Raw genomic sequence first — 17,118 nt, 5'->3', positions numbered from 1 at the left:
GAAAAGAAGCGTGTGGTATGGCACACTATCTACCTATGCTTTGGCCGTAATTTGCAGACAGGATTAGAAGTTGCCATCACTGCATTTTCACCCAAGGAGGTAGAACATAAGGTGGAACCAAAAAAACTGTGCAACCAAAATCTGGATTCTAAACATGACTCTGAGGATCTACCAGTGCAGAGGACCTAATGTACTAAGTACAAGAAGAAAATTTATTCAAGATGCATCTCATTCCAGAAGTACTGAAAACATCTGTAAGACCTCCCAGCTTGGGAGCTTAGAACATAATCAGCAAGCATTTAATAAACGCACAGTTCAGTGTAGTACTACATAGCACAAAGCAAATTAAGTGAGGTGGGCTTTCAGCCTTCTGGAAGCCTGCTTCTGAAAATGGACAACATTGACAATGCCATGTACAAAAGTGACTGAACAAGCACAAACTGGATAAATACATGAAGTGGTGACATTACATGCCAGCTAAGGAGAAAGTGCATTTTGACAGTGGTATGTGATTTCCCACATTTAAGGAGGTGGTTTGGTAGTGGGGATGGAGGGTGTGCTCAAATCATCGACCATGTACGGGTATGGAAGGAGAAAAGTTCACTACCACTTTCTAAAGACCATAATGGCATTTCAAACAACAGTGAAGCACCAGGTACCTCCCCTTCCCCCTCTTGGCTGCAGCAGTTGGTCAACATCCATAGAATGTGTTTGTATTGTTCTCCATCCCTCAGATACATTAAACTTGGCATCCCGGTGAGGGCTACACAGGGGGACACATTAAAGAGGAATCACAGAGAACTTTTCAAAGGTAGATGAGAAGACTCTTAATAAGTGGCTGACAAACACTGACTGTTGTGCTGTTGTGCATTTTGTTATAGAAGTGACTCGAGTAATGACCCTAACCGTGGAAAACATTTTATAAGGTTTATTTTTAGTCATTCTTTTGAAGGCTATATAGAGGCTCTGGTTGGGATACAGTGTTAGTCATTACTTTGTAGGACATTAAGTCCATGGAAACTTCCTCCTCTACTAGGGAGATTCACTTGGTGATACTACCAAGTGAACAAAATTAACACATGGAGAGGAAGGTACTCCCACGGCCACAGCTGGGTGTCAGGTGGATGAGGGACTTAGGTAAACGCTGCTTTGAGGAGTGCAGAAATGAGTGGGCACCGACCCTCACTAGTCCTCACAGACTTCCAGGCACAACACTGGTGGCCACTCTGCACTAACCCCACTTCCACCGTCCACTACTGTGTTCTCCCAGTTTCCTCCTGCTATTGAAATATTCTGCGTTTCCCCTGGTCTTGGATGTCACTGCACCACTGCTAAATCCCTATGGTTTTGGTGAAAATCTTACTGGTGAAAGCCTAATGGCAGAGGACAAAGAAGTAACTCTTTCCCTGACCACTCTAAATTTTTTTTAAAATATTTGTTTGCGTATGTTTGTGTGTGTGTGTGTGGGTGGGTGAGTGAGAGAGAGAGAGAGAGAGAGAGAGAGAGAGAGAGAGAGAGAGAGAGCGCACACATGCGGTGGGGCGGGAGGGCAGAAGGAGAGAGAATCTTCAGCAGACTCCCCGCTGAGTGCAGAGCCTGATGCAAGGCTTGATCCCACAATCCTGAGATTGTGACCTGAGCCAAAATCAAGAGTTGGACGCTTAACCAACTGAGCCACCCAGGCGCAGCCCTCTTCCCTGACCACTCTAACTTTTTTTAACAAAAAGTTCAAATTTTGAGAAAAAGATCTTTAAACATACACCATTCTCAAAATACAGTGGTGGTTCCCGAAACAGTCTGGGACAATCACTGACCCTAAACCATGTGGGTTGGTAGAGAGTGAATCTGGTGCCATCAGAAACTACAGAAGCTCAATGTCCAAGGAGATGCTAGCCTAGCCCCACAGACGGCCAGGAAACCAGCTACATATTCCAGTGCCCTGATCCAGGGCCCGTCTGAATAAACATCCACCGAGTATCTGCACTATGAATGACATTGTGCTACAAGGTATAGGGGGACAAAAGGGAGGGATGGGCAGCAAACAACATTTTTGCACACATGGGGCCAACAGTCTCTTGAGAAAACAGGACCCATATACATAGATTTCTTGGAGGCCTGTATTCTAGTCTAAACTGAATTACTGGATGTATGATCTTGGGCAAGTCATAAAATTTCTCTGCACCTTGGAGTCCTCATATGAGAATTTAACAACATAAGGCATCATTTATCAGGAGACAATTGCTCACAAATGTTCAGTGCAAGAGGACGAGGAGATTAGGGGAAATTTCCCAGAGCTGGGATTCCAGCTGGGCCTTGAAAAATGGGTAGAATTCTGAGGTGAAAGAAGGATTAGGGGATTCCAGAAAGGAAAACAAAGGCCGGAACACATACTTCATATTAATGAAGTATGACATCTGGCTAATCAAGTGTTAGTGTAGTGGTGAATGAAGTGAGCCAGGTATGACCAAGGATGTGGAGATGGAAGGTGTTGAATGCCAGCCTAAGGAATGTGGCCTTTCTCCTACTCAGTGGGTTGTTAGTAAAGGGACGAGGCAAGAAAACCAGTATCTACATCAGCCAGCACATCCATTTTACATGGATCGACATCTCCTCACTCAATTTAGAAGGTATAGGAGTAAAGCAACTGCAGTTGTGATTTGCAAACCACGGGAGAGGCTGAAAGACATAACATATTAAGAAAATACAGATCGGGCAAAAGTATACATAAAGGACAACCACACAACTGACATTTTCAAGTAAGAGATGATGATAAAAGATAGAGAATGACAGAATGTTAGCGTTCATTGATGACTCAGCTGTGACATCTGAAAACAATGAGGTGCTCTGTTTTTACTTATAGGTTGGACAATAAACTCCATAATGAAAGGTGAAAGCCTCCAAACTCTGAGAGCAAATAAGAGAAAGAAACTTTTAATAGAAATCGGCACTTTTCAAGTATCCTTGTGTGCATGTGCTTAGTTACAGGCAACATACCACACAGTTCTGGAATAAAATGAAAATTGAAAGGAAAATCAAATTTTACAAGTCACAATATTTGAAACCATTATTGCTTTTAAACAGATAAGACAATGTGTGGAAATGAAGAAACTTGTTAGTGTTTATTTGCCTTTTCAGTAGAATTTAAATTGGGGCGGTGGGGAGGATCTCATAGAAATACAGATTCAGTAACTTTCTGGGGATTAAAAGAAGAAAGGATTGGGAAAAGTGCCCTGGGCTTTGTTGTGGGAAAGGCGATCTGGCTCATTTTTAATTTTCCATTAAAGCCCTACTTTTTGGTATAAAGCAGATGGAATCCTTATACAACTCCATGAAAAGCCTACTATTTTTGGGAACCTCAAAGATGGAAGCTCTGAAAAAAAAATGAAAGTGTTTAAATTCATCAGATAAAATCCCACCAGCACATTCAAAAGAAGCAGGTACTTAGAAATCTTAAAAATACAAAGTAAGTGGTCTCCCTGTGATTGATTTCTGATCCCCAGCCTCCCCTGGGCGGCTGCTTGCTCTGGCTCTGGCTGATTGATGATTTTCTACCCCTTCATGGCCTGCTCTCATCAATGTGGCCGAGACTCACTGTGCTTCCTTCATTCCTTGTCTTTCAGAAGCTGCCTCCCTGATGGTTCCATCCCCACTGCCATTCTCATATCCAGAAGAGATCTCAGTGTTCAACCCTGCCTGCCCCAGACTACCGAGGCAGAAGAGGGCCTGGACATATGCACTCTATAAGATCCTCAGAGAATATTCATGTAACCATGGCCCTAAAGCTCTCTCATTATTATTATTATGAGCTAAGACCTAGTTCAATATTTTTTGTTTGTTGTTCTGCCAGGGTGGATGGGAGAACAAGAGGGCTGATGTTTACTGGGCATGGACTGTGAGGGCACTGGGCTAGGAGGTGATATGCACTGTCTCCATCCTTACAGTTTACAATCTCATTTGAGAGATGGAACAAATTTAGCATTAGGAGCATAGATTCTGGAGTCAGACTGACTGCCTGGGTTCAGATTTCAGCTCTGCTGCTGACTAGCTGTGTGAGCCTGAGGAAATTGCCTCCTATATACATCAGTTTCCCCCTCTGTTAAGTGGGAATAATAATGATAGTACATCATGGAATAACGCTGGGTGTTGTGCTGGCCAATCAACCATGAATATGATATAGTCCCTGACTTCCAAAGAGCTCACAAGTCAATGAAAAAGACCAGTATCCACCCATTCTCTCACCCAGCTGATGCCATTTTGCTTTATAGGTCAGACTGTGATAAGGGTGATGATGAGGAGGTAACCAAGTGCCATGGGGGCCCAGAGAGAGGACCAAAGAAGGGGCTTCGCAGAAGGTAAGTCTTGAATGGAGCAATGAAGGAGTGAGGTTTCCACTAGGAGGTAAACGTGTCTTTATATCCTTCAACACTTAACACAGAAGCAACTGCAAAGCAAAGGCAAGGACGTTAGAAAGCAAGCAGGGAACAAGGAACCACAGCTCTGGAGCAAAAGTGGGCATGAACTTAGGAGCCAGACAGACTTGGCTTCTCTAGTAATTAGCTGTGTGACAATGCACAAGTTACTTTACCTTTCTGAGCCTCAGTCTTCCCATTTGATCAATGGGGATAATAACACCTGCCTCACAGAGTTGTTATAATTAAGTAAATTCCTGTATGTAAAGAACTTAACAAGGCCTCCAGGGTGCAATAAAAGTGGTCGGTATTGTTATTTTTTATGGTGTATTTAAGGAGGGGTAAGTAGCTGTGGTGTGCTACATGCTTTTTTACATTATCACAAGGCCATCAATAAGTAGCCCTCAGAAAAAGCCTTACAAATTAAAGTAAGAAATGAGCTAAGACCTTCCCATACTGTATATTTTTCTCCCCCAAATTTACAGTTAATAGATGTTCAATACATATTTGCCCAAACCAACAGGGTGCTGCTTGAGGTCACAGGTCTACAAGAGCAGAAATATGTGATGATCTCCGCTTCCTAAAAACACCCAGGAAGGACCCAAGTCAGTTTCACACCCAAAGTGAGGCCTCCTGCAAGTCATTCTGGAAGCTCTGAGACGAATGGGAAAACGCTCTCATCCAAACATTACGACAACTCAGAGCCTTACAAACGTTGTTAAAGTTTCATGAGTCAGTAAGCATTATATTTTCTTCCCACGTTTTTATTAGACCATAAATCCAGTTCAGTTTATATCCTTCCAGGATTACTGTGTTCTAATCAAGTCCAGAGTGCCACTTAGCCTAGGCTCTCTGTACTGCAGGTCTCCTAAGTCCAGTCGGGTAACACTGTTTAGGCTACTCATGTGTTTTAGCAGCCAAAAATTAGATTTGCTCAACTAGAAACACTGAGGGGAAAAAAAAAAGAGATTTCTCTAAATAATCCAAATCACCCTTTTTTCAGAGGAACCAAGTTCATGAAAGTCATAACTCATGTTTTCTCCCTCTACCCTGTAGTCTTTACCTTCGGGAAGTATGATGATATTCTGAAGTCAAACTCAAGGGATTTACATGGTAAATAGGCTAAAATTCTGGTTATCTGACTAAAACCAAGAAACCCTTTCATAGGGCTAATTTCAAAGTACTTTTATGTTTTCTACTCTCAAGAATTAAAAAGGCTCTGCATTTCTTAAGAAAACTTGCTAAATATGCTGTTTTCAATCAACTATATAAACTTTCCTACCTTCCCAGTAATTCTTGACTCAGGCCTGACATCACCCAAATCTCTTTTAATATTCAAAATTTCCTTTTATGCAGACAGTATATCTTCATTTTCCCTTCCCTAAGGGATATATATGTTATGTGTGTGTACACACACGTGTTCATGCAGTCACACGTGCACACACACACACGAAACAGCAGCAGCAGATTCACAGCTGTTCCCATGTGTGGGGCACTATTCTGACTGCTCTACATTTATTATCTCACTGATTCCTCATAGCAAAGCTTAAAGGTGCAAAAAGGGAGGCACAGAGAGTTTAGGTAACTTGGCCCAGTTCACACTGCTGGAAGGGGAACCAGGACCACACCCGCATCCCTGCTCTTGATCACATTCCTCACCTGGGCTGGAAGGCTTGACACCTGGCTCTACACGGTGATCCTGCCACCTTAGACAAGTCACTTAGCCCCCTGGGCCTCATTTTTCCTTATAAGGAAAACAGACATGTTGGACTACATGATCTCCATCCCTTATGGTTGTATGTTCTGCGGTTCATACATGTTTTCTACCTTGGTCTGGGGAGCAGCAGAGCTGTAGACTGCCACTCTTATTCCCCTGATGCTGCTCTGGCCAGATTCAGAGATCTTTGGTGCGAAATCAAAACTACACTTTTAATTCTTAACTTTGCTTAATCTCTGGGGCATAACCCTCCCCTCCTGGGGATCAGGGACACCTCTCTCCCCTGGGCCTGCTCAACACTGTGGCTGTTTCCATTCAGGGCCGGGGCTCCTCTCCCCTCAGCCCTGCCTGCAAACTCCCTTAGTGATATTGCCCACATCCATTGTTTCAAGTAGTTTCTGATTTGCTGCTAATCGACTTATATTTAAGTCCTCGTCTTCACTCCAGACCCATCTATTCAACTACCCTGACACACCTGACCTGACAATCCAAAGGTCCATGATAAAGTCATCATTTTACATACCTGTCCTCTCCTGTCTTACTGTATCACCTGTCTGCATGCCTCTCTCCACCTAAGTTCTCAGGACCCTTCTTCTGCACCCCCTCATATACTGTCTCACCCCCGCTTATTCTTTTTTGTTCCACTCCCCCTTCCATTCCTTCCATTCAGACCTTCATCTATTGCTCATCTGAGTTTCCATAACTACCTTCCCTGCATCGGTCTTGACTGCCTCTGGTCAACAGCCCACACGGTGGCCAGATGCTCTTTTATAAAATACAAATTGGATCAAAGCACATTTCCACTTACAACTCTTACATGGCATTCTGCCATTCTGACCCTTGAACAATGCAGGGGTTAGGGGTGCTGACCCCCATGCAGTCTAAAATCTGTGTATAATTTTTGACTCCCCCGAAACTTAACTACTAATAGCCTACTGTTGAGGGTGCTGATAACATAAAGAGTTAACACATATTTTGTATGTTGTATCTATTATATGCTACATTTTTACAATGAAGTAAGCTGGAGAAAAAAATGTTAAGAAAATCATAAGGAAAATACATTTCCAATACTGTACTGTATTTATCAAAGAAATGCATGTGAGTGGACTGCACAGTTCAAACCCATGTTTTTCAAAGGTCAACTGTACTTACAAGAACATTCTCAATTTTTCCTCTAGCCCCATCTTCTTCCTCTGTCCATCTCTCTACAACCACCACCTACTCTGAACTACTTGCAATTTCCCAAAAGGTCTGTGCATTTGCCTTCTGGGCTGCTCCTTCTAGGGCAATGGCCTTCTGACAACACTCTACTAGCTGACTCCTAGTCTTCATCTCAAAGACACCTCCACCAACCTTTTCTGCCTGGCTGCCCCACTTTCCCACCTCTTTGAAGAGATCACGCTCCCTTCTATATGTTCTCTTGTGAGGACCTCTAAAGTCACGGTGGTCAGAGACTTCCTTTATGCAGGTAAGTTCCTTGGGGCAGGATCACACCTCTGCCCCTGAAGCATTTAGTTCAAGGTCTGGCATGGTGGATACAATGAATGAATGCGGCTGAATGAGTAAATACATAGGACAATTCACAAACACAGGCCTGTCTGTGGCCCACAGAAGGACCCAGCTTAAAAAGGAAATCACAGAGAGTAGAAGTATTTCCCCATCAACATGCTTTGCTTTCCCATTTTTAACGTTATTTTTATTTAAATATGAAGTTGCTTCACAACAACTAGAAGTATCAATTTCCAAAGCATTTAGTCATCCCCCCATACGACATATTTTAATTAATATCATTATATCCGTATATAGTATTTTGCATATTGCCTAAGAGCAAGGGCTCTGAAACCAAACTAACTGGGCCTGAATTGTGACTCTACCACCAAATAACTATATGATCTTGAGTTAGTTACTTAACCTCCCCGGCTTCAATTTTCCATCTGTAAAATGAAGATAACCAAAACCACTTCCTATCGTTTTTGTTAAGACTAGAACTTCAACACGGATCGACACATAGTAAATGCTCAATAAAAGTTAGCTGTTATTTATTTTTATCTCTTCTAGCGGACTGTGAGCCCTTAAAGAGCAAGGACAGCAGAAACATTCATTTTCATGACCCTATCTCCCAGTGCCTTGCCCACAATAACACACTTGGCTAATGTTTGCAGATCAGATGAATATAATGAACTGTCTGTAGCAAAACTACGTGCATTATTAAGTATGATGTCTAGTATGGACTGCATTGCTCCAACAGTTTGGAGGCCTGTGGAGAACAGAGACTATCCAGAACACTTAGCAGTTTGCCCTGCTCCGGGAGGTCTGGAAGCTCACTTAATCTCCATGGAATACGCAGGGCAGGGCTCACAGTCACCAAGTCAGGGCAGCTGTGTGGTAAAGGGGACCCAGGCAGGACTGAGAGCTGAGCCTGCCAGGGCTCCCTTCCCATTAGCATGGCCCTAGGCAAGAAATTTCTCCTCTGCAGTCTGCTTTCCTCTTTCAATTAAAACAAGGTAGAACTGTGATTTCTAAGGCCCCTCCTAGACACTTTGGGAGTCTTTAAATCAGCAAATAAAAAAACGGGGCCAAGAAAGATGCTCCTGGAGTAAAAGAACCATATCAAAGTCAACACTGGAAGCCTAAGATCACTGTATTAAAAGTAATCACTGAGTGGGAACGAGCTACTTGAATCGACAAAAAGCAAAGTTCTTCAAAACACGTTCAAAGTAAAAAGATCTGAACTCAAGAAACCAAAAGAATAAAAGCAATGATGGGTACAGGCTACAGTTTCCATATATTTTAATTCTCATCAGCCTGCAAACTCCCTGACGGCAATGACTGTGCCTTGTTGAGTGGCAACATCTGGCAAAGCTGGGGGCCCAAAATACATTTCTTCTTGATTTTTTTTCTTAGTCAAGTGGCTAACCTATATTTCCCAGGCTCCCCTGCAGTTAAATGTGGCCATATAACTAGCCCTTGTGTATAGGATGTGAGTAGAAGTGATGGGCCAAGGCATTTCCAGGCCAAGGCATTTAAAAAGTGGACTACTGCATGAGGAATAATAAACATCTAATGCTTTTGAGCCATTACATTTTTGCAGGCCTATTTGTTACAGCTGCTAACATTAGCTTAATGAATCCAGGTGCCTGGCACATACCAAAGACCTAACTCACATTTATTGAAACAGGATTAAGTAAGACCAGGTTCCTTCTCTCACTGTGCTGACTGGCTAATGATGGAAACAGAGACATGCCAAACATAACCCTGCTTCTGAAGTCTGAAAACAAAATTGGAGGTGTGGTGATTTGTTTGGAGGGGAGGATGGAGAAAGCATCAAAGACTTTTGAGCTGAGCCCTAAAGGTTAAATAGAACCCAAGCAAATCAGATGGGACTGGAGAGTCCAGACCCAGCACAAAGCATAAAGTACAGAAAGCAGAGTGTGCATTTGTTCACATTCAACCTTATCATTAAGTCTCTTTAGCTTGGTCAACACAGTGTGAGCTTATTGTGCACTGACTTTCCTTCCTGGGTCTGGCATCAAACAAACAACCCTTTGTTTTTACAGTACACTCATTAACCCTATTGCTTTTTTTTAATATAAAAAGTTCTTCTACGATGAATGTCCTTAGAAAGTGCAGAAGTAAATGTTTAATGCATCATAACTCTTTTCTAATAAAATTCTTGAAGAACAAACTTGAGACAGATCTATTATAGCCATCAAGGAGCCATGCTCTTAGGAATCAATGGGTTCAAAGTTTTCACATTATCAATTAAGTATGTAAGAGTCACTGGCATACAAAATGGAACATTAAGCCTCTAAATTTACATTAACATTTCCTCTTTAGGAGGAACACCAAACAGATGGTTCAAAGTTCTGTCAGAAGATTCTCTACATCCTTTGCTCGTAGTTAAGTGCCCCCAAACCTAAGATAGTTAACAAACCACTTCCTCCAAAAGTCTGTGAGTCCCTTCATCTGCAAGCACAGTACCCATGGGACCAGGACGCAGGAGAAAGAGCACAAAGGGTGGAAAGTATTACCATGGCTTGGGTGGTAAGAGGAAGGATGTGGGTGTCCGAAGGCTACCCTGAAGTGGGGAAGACACATAGTCTCCAGTGGTCTTCCAAATACCAATTTATTCTGGTTTTGATGCCCCCAGAAACTTTTTTAAATATAAGGGTAAAACACCACCACTGGGCAGACAAAATTGCATTTCAGTACTTTTGCACTTCTTAGACTTCAGAGAAGAAGTCTGGCTGCCTCACTCTTACCAAACACCAATTTAATATTCTGATTCTGAAGCAAAATTCTTCTGCCCCCACACCAAGGTATCATCCCCCAGCTCTTTAGTACCTATCCCCAAAAGAGAGGAGGTTAAAACAAGGCAGAGGAGGGCTACCTTGCTAGTAAAGCAACTCTTAAGACTGCTGGAATCATTTCCCCTTAAATCGAAGAAATACTGCAGCTGCCAGTCAACACTACTGGTCCAGGAACACAGCAAAATGACAGCACCTGCCACCCCGCAGCATCTGGGGTCTTTTATTTTTTGGTAAATGTGGCAGAAAAGACTCTCAGAGAGAAAATCAACTGCTTTATCTGAGAGAAAGGGAAGCCCCAGTGAAGAGAAATAAGAATCATCGTGCCCATCCTTGGGTACTTTGTGTGTCTCCTCTCTGTGCACTGAAAGGGCTCTTTGTGTCACACACACACACACACACACACACACACACACACACACACACACACACACACACACACACACACACACACACACACACACACACACACACACACCCCACACACACACACACACACACACACACACACACACACACACACCCGGCAAGTCTGTGTGATTTATTAAGAGGAGGAGGGGCAAGAAGGGTGATTTTATTATCCCTCTTCTCACTGAGTCCCAGCAAATCTCCGCCTGGGCCCAACCTCGCTGGCCTCTTTCTGGCCCAGTCCCCTCTGCCTGTGGCCACAGAGATAAGAGAGGGGAGGCGACCAAACAAACAAAAAAAAAACCAGTCATCGATCTGGGGAAGTAGAGAGGAAATCCAGCGAGCAGGGAAGGGAGGAGAAAGGAGCTTGAGGGAGCAGAAGGGGTGGGGAGGCAGAGGAAGAAGAGCGAAGGCTCCAACACGGGGGACAGGAGAAGGTTGGGTGGGTGGTGGCACAGGAAGAGTGAAGGGGAGGATGGGGGAAGTGCTAGGGAGGTGCCAGAAATAGGCAGGAGGATGCGCTGAGGAAAGCGACGACCGCAGAAGGAGGCCGAGAGGTGGAGGAGTAGGGCAGGGGTGGGGTAGGGTGGGATGGGATGGGATGGGATGGGGAGGGAAGCAGCACGGGGCATCAATTATTAAGTGATTACATCATCCCTGACATTAAAACAACACACAGAGACCGAGTCCCCGTGGGGGGCCCCCGAAAGGAGGGCGAGGGTGGAGTCTGGGCCAGCCTCGCCCCCCAGCCAATTCCTATTCTCACCCCGCGCCCGCTCGCAGGCGAGGAAATGGGCCCCCAACCCTGCGCCACCTCAGGGCCGCACCCCGCAGAGGTGTCCTCCGGCGCGGCCGCGGGAAGACTCCCAGCGGAGCCAACTCTCCGGCAGCCCCGCGGGGCGCCCCGGAGGCGGCGGCGGCGGCCGGGAGACTGCAGCGCCGGGCGCCGCGGCGGGGGCGGCGCAGCGCGGGGGCGCCGGTGGCCGGCGTCTCCGCAGCATCCCCACGACCCTCCTGCGGCGCATCCTCGGCCGCTTACCTGCGCGGCGCTCAGGCTCCGGAGCCCATTCACATGGTCTTCTCCCCGCCCTCCTCCGGCGCGGCCGAGGCGGCTCCGGTGGCTCCTAGCCGGGCTCGGGAGCCGGTGGGCCTCGGGAGAGCGCCGAGGGGGCGGCGCCGGGTGTCCCCGGCCCGGCGGCCGGATCCTTCCCTGGCGTGGACGGCGACCGCCGGGCGGTGCGGCGCGGGCGGCGGCTTTGTGTGCGCCGGGAGAGCTCTCGGTGCGCTGGCTGAAGCGTCGCGCGCCCGGACGGGAGAGAACGCGCGGCTCGGGTGGCACTCTGCCTCTGCTTTTGCGGCCGACCGGCGGGCGGGTCTCGTTGGCCTTTGGTCACGACGACCCCTCCTCCTCTCCCGCGGCAGCCCCCTCCCCGCCGGCTCCGCTCCTGACAGATGGCGCAACTGCAACAACGCGCCGCAGCCGCCGCGGCTGCTCGCAGCTACTCACGCTGATGCTCCGGCCCCTCCAGCCCCAGCCCCAAGCGAGGACGGGGCGGGACGCACGCTGAGAGTGGCAGGCCCCGCTGGCCTATCAACGCATCCGTCGGGAGCTGCGGGCGTCGCCCATTGGTGCCTGAGGCGGGGGCGGGGCTGAAAGGGGGGTGGGGCCACCGAGTGGGTTGAGCGTTACTGTGGCAGCAGGCATCCTGGCGTGCGTGCAGTGTGGGTTGTGAGAGGGGATGCGAGATTGGAGGAGTTGTGTGTGTGCTTTTAAGGATTGTGTGGACTTGCGAGGTAGTGGGTTTGGGCGGGGGAAGAAGGGGAGAGTGTGAGCTGCAGTTTAGGCTTTGCGGAAGGTTGCAGCTGCAGCTGCAGAAAGGCATCTGCCATTCCCCCAAAACCATGGGAACCTGCCTGGAGAAAGGGCTATCTTGCCTTTCTGGTGTCTTTTCATTTGAAGGTGGGAGGATAAATTGGCCAACGAAAACGTTTTCGCTGATCAAACCGAAGAGTGCGGAGCAAGGTAGAATTCCATCACCAAAACTTGGAAAAACCAGGAGAACCCTGGAAACTCACAATTAATATTAATAAAGAGAAAGAGGAAGGGGGAGAAGGAGGAAATTAAGATTAATCTATTAGTATCCTATTTTCGTGGACACACATATTTATTTTCAAGCAGAAGTCTGGAGGAAGTATTCCTGAAGTAGAGGGAGGGGTGGAGAGGGCAGGTGGCAATTTAGGAATCTGCAATCACAGAGTAGAGATTTGTTTGTATAGATTTTCCCCAAATCATGTTTAATTGTAGCTATTGGTTGTCTTTGGTTTCTCGTGACATTTAGCCTTCTCATGTTTTTTTTTCCTTCATCAAATCTGAGCTTTTGCTCAGATTTTCCTTGATGAAATAATAGCCGGTTTCGTATACAGTTGGGAGTGCATCAGTCTTTATTTCCTATCCAGCTTTTCTATGGCAGGATGTAACTTCATAAAAAGAAACACTTTGGCTTCCTGATTTTCTTTATAGTTAATTCCTGTTTACTGAAAATTCTCCTTTAAGGCATGCTCAGATTCATTCCGCTTAGTGATTTTGGCAAGAATCTTACCCTCCCCCCTCAGCAAATCTAATGTTCTGAGAAATAGAAGTGAATTAGCTTCTATGCTCAAAATCTATATTACCTTTCCTGCCCACTAGTTTTTTTAAACTGTTGTTTAAAAATATCAGTTGCTTTTGCTGACTTCTTTTTATACACAGTACTTTGAAAAAAGTTGCCCGGGTTCGTGGCTGGCTCGGTCAGAAGAGCTCATGAATCTTGATTGGCGGTCCCTAGTTCGAGCCCAACTTTGGGTGTAGAGATTACTAAAAAAAAATAAATAAAAATTGTTTTAAAAATTGCCAACATTTATTAAAGGATCCCCATTTTATGGATGAGGAAACTGAGAACAAGAGAACTTAGTAACTAAATTCAAGGTGATAGCATAGGGTAGTTACTGTGGGGTGTTGTTTCCTCCTTAAACAAAGTGGTAAATGAAACCATGTTTAAATTATGTGTCTGGTAATTCATTCCACAGTCCCAAGAAATGGAACCACAACAAGCACTAGAGGATTTCCATACAAGAGAATACCAACTTCATCTAGCCAAGAATTGTTGATCTCAAGAGAAGGGGCTCCTCTTCCTTAGTACTAGCCTGACATGGCTGTCCTGGATTTGAATTGGGATGGAGAGGCAACTCTCTAGAGTAATGGTTCTCAAACCTTAGCATCTTTCAGAATTACCAGAAGGGACTTGTTAAAATACAGATTGGTGTTCCCCAATCCCACAGGGTCTGATTCAGTAGGTTTGGAATGGGGCCCAAGCATCTGTTATTCTAAGAGTTCCCTGGTGATTCTGCTGGTTGGGTACCACTTCTTGAGAAGCACTGTTCTAGAACCAGGCTAATGTGGCAACGACTGCTGGTCTGGGTACCACTTCTTGAGAACCACTGTTCTAGAACCAGGCTAATGTGGCAACGACTCGCCACAGGTGGCTGTTAAGTACTTGAAATGTACTTGTGTATTTGAAATGTGGCTGGTGCAAATTAAGGTATGCTGTAAATGTTAAAGACACATTGGATTTCAAATATTTAGCATAAAAAATGTAAATCATGTAATTAATTTTTATGTTGATTACATGTTAAGATGATAATAGTCTGAATGTATTGTGCTCCATAAAATATATTATTAAATTTTACTTCATGTATTTATTTTTATTTTTAAATGAGCTATTAGAGAATTTTCTTAAAGATTTATGTATTTATTTGAGAGAGAGTACATGCAGAGGGAAGGGCAGAGGGAGAAGGAGAGAAAGTCACAAGCAGATTCCCTGCAGAGTGCAGGGTATGGGGCTGGGCAGAGGCCTGAGGCCAGAGGCCCAAGGCGTGGGGGCCCAAGGTGGGGCTGGATCCCAGGACCCTGAGCTCATGACCTGAGCCAAAACCAAGAGTCAGACACTTAGCTGACTGAGCCACCCAGGAACCCCACTACTAGAGAATCTTAAATAGCATATGTGGCTCACATTACATTTCTACTGGATAGCAGTATTTCTTTTTTTTTTAAGTATTTTTTTTAAGATTTTTATTTTATTCATTTGCGGGAGAGACAGAGAGAGAACAAGCAGGGGGAGAGGCAGAGGGAGAGGGAGAAGCAGACTCCCTGCTGAGCAAGGACCCCCCCCCCCCCATGCGGGACTCGATCCCAGGATCCCGGGATCATGACCTGAGCCGAAGGCAGATGCTTAACCATCTGAGCCACCCAGGTGCCCGGATAGCAGTATTTCTGAGTCCAGCTCCTTAGCACACACTGTGAGCACCTTGATGACTCAAATCACTTAGTCTTTGTGGACCTTTGTGTTCTCATACATAAAATAGGGAAATTGTAAAACTGGTCTCATACTACTTTGTGAAGACTAAATGGGCATGGAAGCTTGCATACTTTCTTCCTTTTTAAAGATAAACTCATGTAATCTCAGAAAAACCACTCTTAAGATATGGACCTCCTTGGTATCCCACATTAGATTCAATTTATCTTTTTTTATGTTAATTACCATACATCACATCATTAGTTTTTGATGTAGTGTTCCATGATTCATTGTTTGCGTATAACACCCAGTGCTCCATGCAGACCATGCCCTCTTTATTTTTTTATTTTTTTTTTTAAAGATTTTATTTATTTATTTGAGAGAGAATGAGATAGAGAGAGAACATGAGAGGGGAGAGGGTCAGAGGGAGAAGCAGACTCCCCGCCGAGCAGGGAGCCCGATGCGGGACTCGATCCCGGGACTCCAGGATCACGACCCGAGCCGAAGGCAGTCGCTCAACCGACTGAGCCACCCAGGCGCCCCCATGCCCTCTTTAATACCCATCACCAGGCTAACACGTCCCCGCACCCCTCCCCTCTAGAACCCTCAGTTTGTTTCTCAGAGTCCATCGTCTCTCATGGTTCGTCTCCCCCTCCGATTATGTGAAACCTGGAGTAGGTGGGGTAGGACGTCCCTTTGTTAAAGTTTCTTCCAGAAGAGTCACTTTTTATCATCTCTAACTCTAATAGCTTCTTGATCTAATTAGTGAACAAAAAGAAGAGACAATGCAATTAAAATGACAGATTAACCTGCTTTCATCACGACTTCATCCTGTTTTTGTAATTCTTTCCTTGCCTACCTTTTTATCTGTTGCCCTTCTTAAAAGTCACTTTAAATGGATTTGGTCTCCTCAGGAGGATTTGCTAATGGCCTGAACAAGCATATAGAGTACTGTGAAGGATTTAGATACTATTCCCCATTTTGATCTACTGTGTAGGTCTCTGCAGACACCACGATTAAAGGTCCCCGGCGCTGTTCCTGGCTTACCTGTGATAAGTCGTATTGTCCTCTGCACCCCCGAATTTTTTTAAAAATTTTTATGGGCAGTTTATATTATACAAATTAGAATGTAGGCATTGTTCTAGAATTTTGCTTTGATTTGACTGGTACTAGTTATTTTTATTTTTCTATTTCTTTACCTTAAAGTTTCCTATTTCTATCTGGGCTTTATTTTGTCTCACCTGAATTTCTTAACCTCTCGCTTTTAAAAGTAACATTTTCCTTATTCTTTTATTTTATTAGTTAAAATATTTTCTTGCCTTATTAGTACATTTAGTTTTAATCTTCTCTTAAATGTTACTTCAATAGCAACACATATGGCAAGGGTAAGAATCCAGAATATAGAGTTCTTACAAATTAACAAGAAAATAAAGATGAACACTGATTGAAAAACACGGGCAAAGGAAATACATCTCAAAATGGCTGGTAAACATGAAAAGATATTCAACTTCACTGTAACCAAAGCAATGCAAAGATAGTTTTTTCTACTGCACAGTTGGCCAAAGACATAAAAGGATATAGGGAAATGGATGTGCACACCCTAATGTTAATTGGCATGGCACTTCTAGAAGACAGTTTACTAACATTTCTGTAAAGTATTTTGAAAAGTATATGCCTTTGACCCAGCAAGTCTGCTACTGGGAAATAATGCAACAAGTTTGCAAAAATATACCTATGATGTAAGTAGTTGGAACATTGTTTATAATAGTGAACAACTGAGAAAAGTCCTTTGGTAAGAGATTGGGTATGTAAACTATGCTATAATAGAACACTGCGTAGTCATGAAAATGAGGACGATGCCATTTTTTTTTTATGTGGAAGGATTTTCAGAATAAATTAATATGTGTGTATATGTGTCTCTATGTATTTTATGCATACATATTCCA

General features: G+C 44.5%; 1 protein-coding gene across 5 annotated transcripts in view; it reads right to left on the bottom strand.

Moving 5' to 3' along the window:
* Positions 1-12,293, bottom strand: part of FYN (FYN proto-oncogene, Src family tyrosine kinase) — a 209,480-nt gene extending 197,187 nt beyond the window's left edge. For 2 of the 5 annotated variants that reach the window (XM_027603145.2, XM_027603146.2), the window contains exon 1: positions 11,881-12,287. The gene's annotated coding sequence lies outside the window, so the exon portion shown is untranslated. Of the gene's footprint in view, positions 1-11,880 lie in introns of all 5 variants that reach the window. The other 3 variants (XM_027603148.2, XM_027603147.2, XM_027603143.2) reach the window with 3 other exon arrangements.
* Between the last annotated feature and the right edge of the window lie 4,825 nt (positions 12,294-17,118).

The sequence above is a fragment of the Zalophus californianus genome, chromosome 7 (assembly GCF_009762305.2).
Source record: "Zalophus californianus isolate mZalCal1 chromosome 7, mZalCal1.pri.v2, whole genome shotgun sequence".
Taxonomy (NCBI): domain Eukaryota; kingdom Metazoa; phylum Chordata; class Mammalia; order Carnivora; family Otariidae; genus Zalophus; species Zalophus californianus.
The sequence above is the reverse complement of the archived record's forward strand: the minus strand, read 5'-3'. Positions and strand labels throughout refer to the sequence as shown.